At 41.0% G+C, this 7,911-nt stretch overlaps 1 protein-coding gene across 4 annotated transcripts in view; it reads left to right on the top strand.

Moving 5' to 3' along the window:
• Positions 1–306: 306 nt before the first annotated feature.
• PLSCR5 (phospholipid scramblase family member 5) overlaps positions 307–7,911 on the top strand; it is a 36,552-nt gene continuing 28,947 nt past the window's right edge. For all 4 annotated transcript variants that reach the window (XM_050966156.1, XM_050966157.1, XM_050966155.1 and 1 more), the window contains exon 1: positions 307–384. The gene's annotated coding sequence lies outside the window, so the exon portion shown is untranslated. The remainder of the gene's footprint in view (positions 385–7,911) is intronic.

Here is a 7,911-nt window from a genome sequence, read left to right as displayed (position 1 = left end):
CATTTTAAGGTTAAATTATGCTGACCTACTCCTTCCTAATTCAGTTAAATGCCAAAATAAACAGTGGATTAGTTACTGAACAGTTAATTGTTACTTTAAAGGTTTTCTTCATTTTTATTTAAACAAATGCACAGCATTTAGCTTCAGAGAACTGCAATGCTAAACTACAGGCATCATGGTCAAAGGATGAACTACTGAAAACTGCTGCACAGTGCAGTGTGGAATGGGTATGCTGCCAGGGCAGTCAGTTTATTGAAGAGAGCTGCTTCACTGGTGCTGCAGATGCTAGTGTGCTTGTTGCAGTATGCCAGCATAACTGCAGGCATGTTCAGTGGGATGGAGTTGCTGTAGACCCACGCAGAAGCTAGACTCCTCAGAAACCAGGTGAGACCCATCTGAGATGATTACAGATTTAAGCAATTGATTTTTCCAGTTCAGAAAAGCACGACAGAAAGGGTGAAAATCTGGAGCTTGAAAATGAAGCTTGTTATTACACAGCCACAGTCTGAGTCTTAACTTCAATGCTCATCGGCTTTCCCTATCCCTGGAAAGGGAGAGAAGTTACATAGGTTCCTATGAACAGGAGATGCTCCTAAGGATGGTGATGGTAATAACTGGACTTGTATGTTAAGAAAATAGAACATAAAATGGCACTGAGGCTTATTTTATAATCGTCCTCTAGCTGCATGTTATCCAGGGTACTGCTGCTCTCCTCTGCTGTCAGAGTACTTATTAGAATTACGGTTGGCAGAATTCAATTTTTATTTGTTTATAATTTTGATGAATAATATTGATCTTTATTTTAAGCATTTTTTAACATTTTTATTGATTTAAATGTTCATAGTGGTAGGAAATTATGGGGAGTCAGACAATGGGAGCGTCAAACAATAATTATTTAATGACAGTAGGCATTGAGATTCAATAAGTTAAAGCTTTAAAACAGTTAAAACCAAAATTGTCAACATCTTGTCAAAACATACAAAGTATATAGCCTTAAATCTAACTCTCAGAAGCTTGAAGATAGTCTTTTTCTTTCTTCACCTAGCTGTAAATTTTGATTATTATTGATAGAAATATTTTTGTTGGTTTGTGTATGTACCAATGAAATTGACATTTACCAATAAAAATCTAATCCTTGCAAGCCTAATTATAATCTGCCTGGTGAGGATTCCGTTGTGTTTCACAGCACTTACTTGAAATAACCTAATGTTTTCAATGGCCCTTTGGCTCGCACATCACAACATGTCATGTGTGAGCCACTGTATGGGCCTGTGCAGGGGAATACAGGGGCAACACCATACTCCCTTACGTCAGGTACTCTTATTACAGATCACAGGGTAAAGGGGAGAGCAGCTTCTGTGGGGCTGCTACCTTCCACGCTCATGCATGTAGTCAGTCAGTGGGCAATCAGAGGTGAGGAAAGCCTGGAGTTTTGACTCTTCCCCCTGTATCCAGCACAGAGGGACAAATACCCTGCAGCAGGTATGAGATGGTGCATATTACTCCCCTTCCCCTCCACAGAACAAAGTGAGAGACCCAAAAAACAGACTTTGACTCTCACAATTACAGTCTAGTCCCTACTCTTCTGCTAGATCAGGGCAGCTAAACACAAGGCAGTCACAAAGCCACTGTCTAGCCCTTGGGGTACAGGTCTTCAACGCATTGAGCTTCTTCAGATCCTGTTGACTTGAATGGTAACTAAGGGCACCCAAGACATCACAGGATTGATCCCTTACTTTGTGGTTTGTAGGTACATTAGGTTGTGGGAGGAGAGATGGGAGCAGAAAAGTCAAAGTTTTTGTTTTGTTCCTCTAACATTTCTTTCTCTGAATTTTAAATAATATTGAGATTAGCAGGCTAGATGAGTAGCTCTCTGCAGTTACACTAGCCACTGGGGCAGCAGAACTGGTGAGGGGCCAATGGTAATGTTATGGGGACTGCTTTATGTTTCCACCCTTGGGTGGCATTTTTAAGCAAGTTGTTTCAGGTGGTTCAGGCCGGGCAGGGCTCCATGGCTGCTGGGAGCAGAAGCAAGAGCAGGATCTAGAGGGGCTGGAGTGGCCACTGAGGTACCTTGGGTCAGGCTAGAGAGCTAGAGGTGATTGGGCCAAGTCACCCTATGCAAAGCATCCATCCTGATTCCCCTTCCTATCCTTGACACCACAATATCCCCCATTACCCTGACTTCCCCCACGTCCCAAGCAGAGCACTCACCCCAACTTCCTCCCGCTTCCCCTGACTCCTCACTCCCCACACTTAATATGGTGCTTAGCATGTTTGGATTTCACTGTGCACCTCTGTCTTCTCCCCCATCCACCCATTCAAAGCGAGCTTCTGCTAACCAGGATAAAAATGATAAAGGTTGTTGGTCCTCATGCTTCAGGTCATACACTGATTAGCAGATTGGATTAGGAAAAACTCTACCCCTTTGAAACCAAATTGGACAATTAAGCAAATGCATTATGGATGGGTGGCTGGTCTCTAATGAACGTGTGTGAGGACTGTAATAGTACTCAGCCTTTCTGACAGGGCCCGTTGAGCCCTTCCACTCTTGTGGAACCTGGCCTTAGCAACTGAATTGCAAACCTTTTGCAGTTCATCCATCATTATCAGTGTACAAAATACGTTGCATACATATCCTGGTTTTGTATGCACTAGATCACCTAAACCTCTTGTCCTCCATTTGATATAGCTGATTTTTTTCCTCATTCACTTAGCTATAAAAGAGTCTGTGATGTTTTCTTATTTCATGTAAGATGTCTAATGGTAGGCTCATTACTGCCAAAGAAGATTTCTTCAAGCAATACTGTGTGTGCTGTGTAATAGTACATGGGGTTAGTCAGTGTGATCATGTCTCCCACAAGTGGCTGGCCTCAGCAATGGTAATAGTTCACTACTTTTCTCACATCTAAAGGCGTTACTCCTTTATCTCAATTGGAAAAACTTATGCTTTTGGGATGCTTTCTTTGACAGGGAAACAAGCCTTTTAAATAGGAGGAAGCGGTAGATGTGGTATATCTTGACTTTAGTAAGGCTTTTGATACTTTCTTGCATGACCTTCTCATAAACAAACTAGGGAGATACAACCTAGATGGAGCTACTATAAGGTGGGTGCATAAAGTTGGAAAATCGTTCCCAGAGAGTAGTTATCAGTGGTTCACAATCAGGCTGGAAGGGCATAATGAGTGGGGTCCTGGAGGGATTAGTTCTGTTCAATATCTTCATCAATGATTTAGATAATGGCATACAGAGTACACTTATAAAGTTTGCAGACAATACAAGGTTGGGTGGGTTTGCAAGTGTTTTGGAGGATAGGATTAAAATTCAAAATGATCTGGACAAACTGGAGAAATGGTCTGAAGTAAATAGGATGAAATTCAATAAGGACAAATGCAAAGTATTTCACTTAAGAAGGAACAATCAGTTGCACAAATACAAAAGAGGAAATGACTGCCTAAGAAGGAGTACTGCGGAAAGAGATCTGGGAGTCATAGTGGATCACAAGCTATGAGTCAATCATGTAACACTGTTGCAAAAAAAGCAAACATAATTCTGGGATTTATTAGCAGGAGTATTGTAAGCAAGACACGAGAAGTAATTCTTCCACTCTACTCCATGCTGATTAGGCCTCAACTGGAGTATTGTGGTCTAGTTCTGGGTGCCACATTTCAGGAAAGATGTGGACAAATTGGAGAAAAGCCAGAGAAGAGTAACAAAAATGATAAAAGATCTAGAAAGCATGACTTATGAGGGAAGATTGAAAAAATTGGGTTTGTTTAGTCCGGAGAAGAGAAGACTGAGAGGGGACATGTTTTCAAGTACATAAAAGGTTGTTACAAGGAGGATGGAGAAAAATTGTTCTTCTTAACCTCTGAGGGTAGGACAAAAAGCAATGGGCTTAAATTGCAGCAAAGGCAGTTTAGGTTGGACATTAGGAAAAATTCCTAACTGTCAGAGAAGTTAAGCACTGGAATAAATTGGCTAGGGAGGTTGTGGAATCTCCATCATTGGGGTTTTTTAGAGCAGGTTGGACAAATTCCTGTCAGGGATGATCTCAATAATACTTAGTCCTGCCTTGAGTGCAGGGGACTGGACTAGATGACTTCTAGAAGTATCTTCCAGTTCTATGATTCTATGCTTCTTTCCAGCTTCCATAATCCCTTTGTTCCTCAACTCATCACAGCACTCTATAAGAGCCAACACTTAAGGAGATCAGCTAGTTTCTTATAGGTTCACATAAGCTTTTTATAGATCAAGTTTTAGTGTTGTATTACTGTGGATTTTTTAAAATTAGGTTTGATTTGTTATTGACATCTTCTTGGGGATTAGAGCAGGGCAGGATGTCACATTAAACAAACACAATATAATTTCTTATAGAATTAATAATTTAAAAAATCTTTTCTACAGATTTTAACATATTAACATAGTTATATTTTGAACATGAGTAATTCCAGGCAGGAATGTTCTAAGAAGACATGACTGTGATTCTAAATGATACTGCGGACTATATTGGTGTTTCTAAGCAAGGGAGTTTTGACATAGCTGTCTACAATTTACTGAGTTATGCACTTGCTAGTCAGGTAAACTCCCTGTGTGGTTAATGAGAATTGTGCTTACATCAGGAGCATGGGATCATGTTCAGAGACCATAATTTTTCAGACAAAGCCTGTGTATCAGCTGATCCGATCTATACAAGCTGTGTATATTTGTCATGGTTTTGTCATTATTTTATTCCCTAGGAGGGGAGCAATGTAAGGTGGAGCACAGAAAGTGACTGCTCTAAGTGCTTGTTAAATGTATGATCCCAAAACATTCTTCCTTCTTTGAAAGCAACAACAAAGAAGTCCTAGCTCCACAAAGCTGCTTCTGGCCTGCAGCTTCAAACCTTCACATCCCACTGATAACAGGGCCTGCCTTTTCAAAAGAAACATTTTTTTCAGACATTCACTCTAAGCAAAGTTTCACTGTAAGTGAAATTACAGTTAGGACAGTGAGATAGATACACTGAAACAGATCAGTATTTAGATTTTACCTTCCTATAAACAACATCCCCCTGTATTAGAGAATATGAATCTACCAGAATTCCACCATAGGCTTCCATTGCAGAACCTGTGGATGTTCACATGTAGTCTATTGGTGAATGAAGTACGGGTTCCCTTCTGTGGCTGATTCTCAGAGGACATGAGTCAGGTACAAGCCTCAGTTAAAAAGCCTTGGAATTCTAGCTCAAGTTGTAGCAACTCATGCTTTTAGCTCTGAAGGTCCCTGGCTGAATCCCTGGTGTGTCAGCCAACAAGGCAGCCATCACATGTGCACTGTCTAGCTGTAGGTGAAGAGTGTGACAAGTACTTAGTAGAAGACTTTGCCTTTGCATGTTGGAGGTAGTTGTTCAGTGAGTTAAGAACATAAGAATGGCCACACCAGGTCAGACCAAGGGTCCATCCAGCCCAGCATCCTGTCTGCTGACAATGGCCAATACCAGGTGCCCCAGAGGGAGTTAACCTAAAACGCAATTATTAAGTGATTGCTCTCTTGTCATCCATCACCACCCTCTGACAAACAGAGGCTAGGGACACCATTTCTTCCCTGTCCTGGCTAATAGCCATTAATGGACTTAACCTCCATAAATTTATCTGAAAATTTACCATTTATTCCCCTACCCTTTGTTCCCTGTCTTTTAACCAGTTGTGAATCCATGAAAGGATCTTCCCTGTTATCCCATGACAACTTAATTTACGTAAGAGCCTTTGGTGAGGGACCTTGTCGAAGGCTTTCTGGAAATCTAGGTACACTACGTCCACTGGGTTCTCCTTGTCCACATGTTTGTTGACCCTTCAAAGAACTCTAATAGATTAATAGGACATGATTTCCCTTTACAGAAACCATGTTGACTTTTGCCCAACAATTTATGTTCTTCTATGTATCTGACAATTTTATTCTTTACTATTGTTTCGACTAATTTGCCCGGTACTGATGTTAGACTTACCGGTCTGTAATTGCCGGGATCACCTCTAGAGCCCTTTTTAAATATTGGCAACCCAGTTTTTGATTAGAGTACAGATAATCAGTGCCCTTCGAGAAAGAAAACTGGGTGAAATTTAGTAGAAATACTCAAACTATAAGTAGGCTCCTATGGGGAGATTTCTTTGTAGCCATAATGCCCTTTGCTGTTCAAACCATTTAACAGCATTATAATCATTCTTTTCCCATGCTCCAGCCAAAAATATGTGTCACTGAGGCATGTGGATGGGGAACAGAAAAATGATGATGTAGAAAGAATAGATGTGTGACTCTGACACCTTCCTCCATTAAAATGAATACAAAACAATCAAAGGTTAAAAAGTGAAAAATTAAATACTTTAAAATCTGCTTAGCTTCCAGCCTGGATTTCAATTTTACATTATTTTCCATTTTAAAAGGAAAAGGGAGTGACAGTTCTAAACAATTAACTAATCTGACCAAGCCTCATTCCACCCAGAAATGACTGCATTTCATGGCTGGGTAAAACAGCTGCTATATATGTGGGGTGGTTTCAAAAGCACTTAGCATTGCCTTCAGTTTGCTGCTACTGAAGTTAATGGTGAAAATCTTATTCCCTTCAGTAGGAGCAGATTCAGACCAATGCCTGAGTGCTTTTGAAAATCCCACCTAGCGTCTGGAAAAAAAATTAACATTCTTTGGAATGAAAGGAACTATGTAAACAAAAAAACCAATGTGAATACAGAAAACAAGTAGCCAAACTTACTAGAAAGATGGCAGCAGAATAAAACAACGGGAAACAAAACAGGACAAAGGGTGAGCATAGAAAAATGGGTAAATCTGTGAAAGAAGAGAGCAAACTAATAAGATCTGCTTTAAACCAACAAAGTACCCAGTTTTAGAACTTTTAGAAAATGCTAAGAGGTAAGTATTTAGAAATTACACCAGAAGCAGAAGTGTAGATTGCAAGCTCTTTGTGGCAAGGACATATTATTTTATGACTCTCAAAGCACCATCCACACCAACAGTACTTTAGAAATAACAGTAATGAAAATGACTCCTCCCTTCTGACGTCTGTAGATTGTATGCATGCAACTGAACCATTTTTAATGCAAGTCAAGGCCATTATTTCCTGACTCTGTCTATACTTATTTCTTGCCTCCACTTCTGGCAGAGGAATTACTGCAGAACAGATAAAGGTTCCATAAGTAAACACTGAAGAGGGCACTACTTTAGCTAATCCTCATACGAAATGATTGAAAGAGAAATAAATACATACTGATCCAGAGGCCTGTTCCTATAAACACAGGAGTAAAATCATTGCACCTGGAGTTAATGAGCTGGATTCTGTGCTGCACCTGCACAAAACTTGTAGTACCAGTAGGAGTGGGGAAGACAGGCAAAGGTGACTTTACACCACCTTTGAGCTGGTTGGATTCTGGGCTGCCTCAGGTGCTGAAACAGCCTCCAGCACAAGTGAGAGGAACTCCTGGGGAGCTCCAACTAATGACAGCCTTCCCAGCTCTGCCTGTGGGCTTCAGAGCAGCCCAGAATCTCCAAAGAATCTTGCAGAGAACTACAAGCCGGTCCCCTAGTCTTCTGCCCCCGGCTTCCTCTCAGCATGTCTCCTCCAAGGCTTGGCAGAGGAGGAGGTGGTGGAGAGAATCTAGGAAACTTACATTGGCTCCAGGCTGCTCCTGCACCTAGTAATTCTCTCATAGACCCTCAGAGTTCCTGAACAGCACCCTATACACTGCCACAAGGGCATATGGATGATTGGGCAGGGGCTAAAATTGGCCCAGTTGGACTATTTGTTCACACTACAAAGTTTCACTGTGACAAGTCCATGCGTTGCATGTTGTTGTAGCCAAGTCTGTCCCAGGATATTAGAGGGACAAACCAGGCAAGGTAGTATCTTTTATTGGACCAACT

The sequence above is a fragment of the Gopherus flavomarginatus genome, chromosome 8, assembly GCF_025201925.1.
Source record: "Gopherus flavomarginatus isolate rGopFla2 chromosome 8, rGopFla2.mat.asm, whole genome shotgun sequence".
Lineage (NCBI taxonomy): Eukaryota > Metazoa > Chordata > Testudines > Testudinidae > Gopherus > Gopherus flavomarginatus.
Note: the sequence above shows the minus strand (reverse complement) of the source record. Positions and strands in the feature narration are given on the sequence as shown.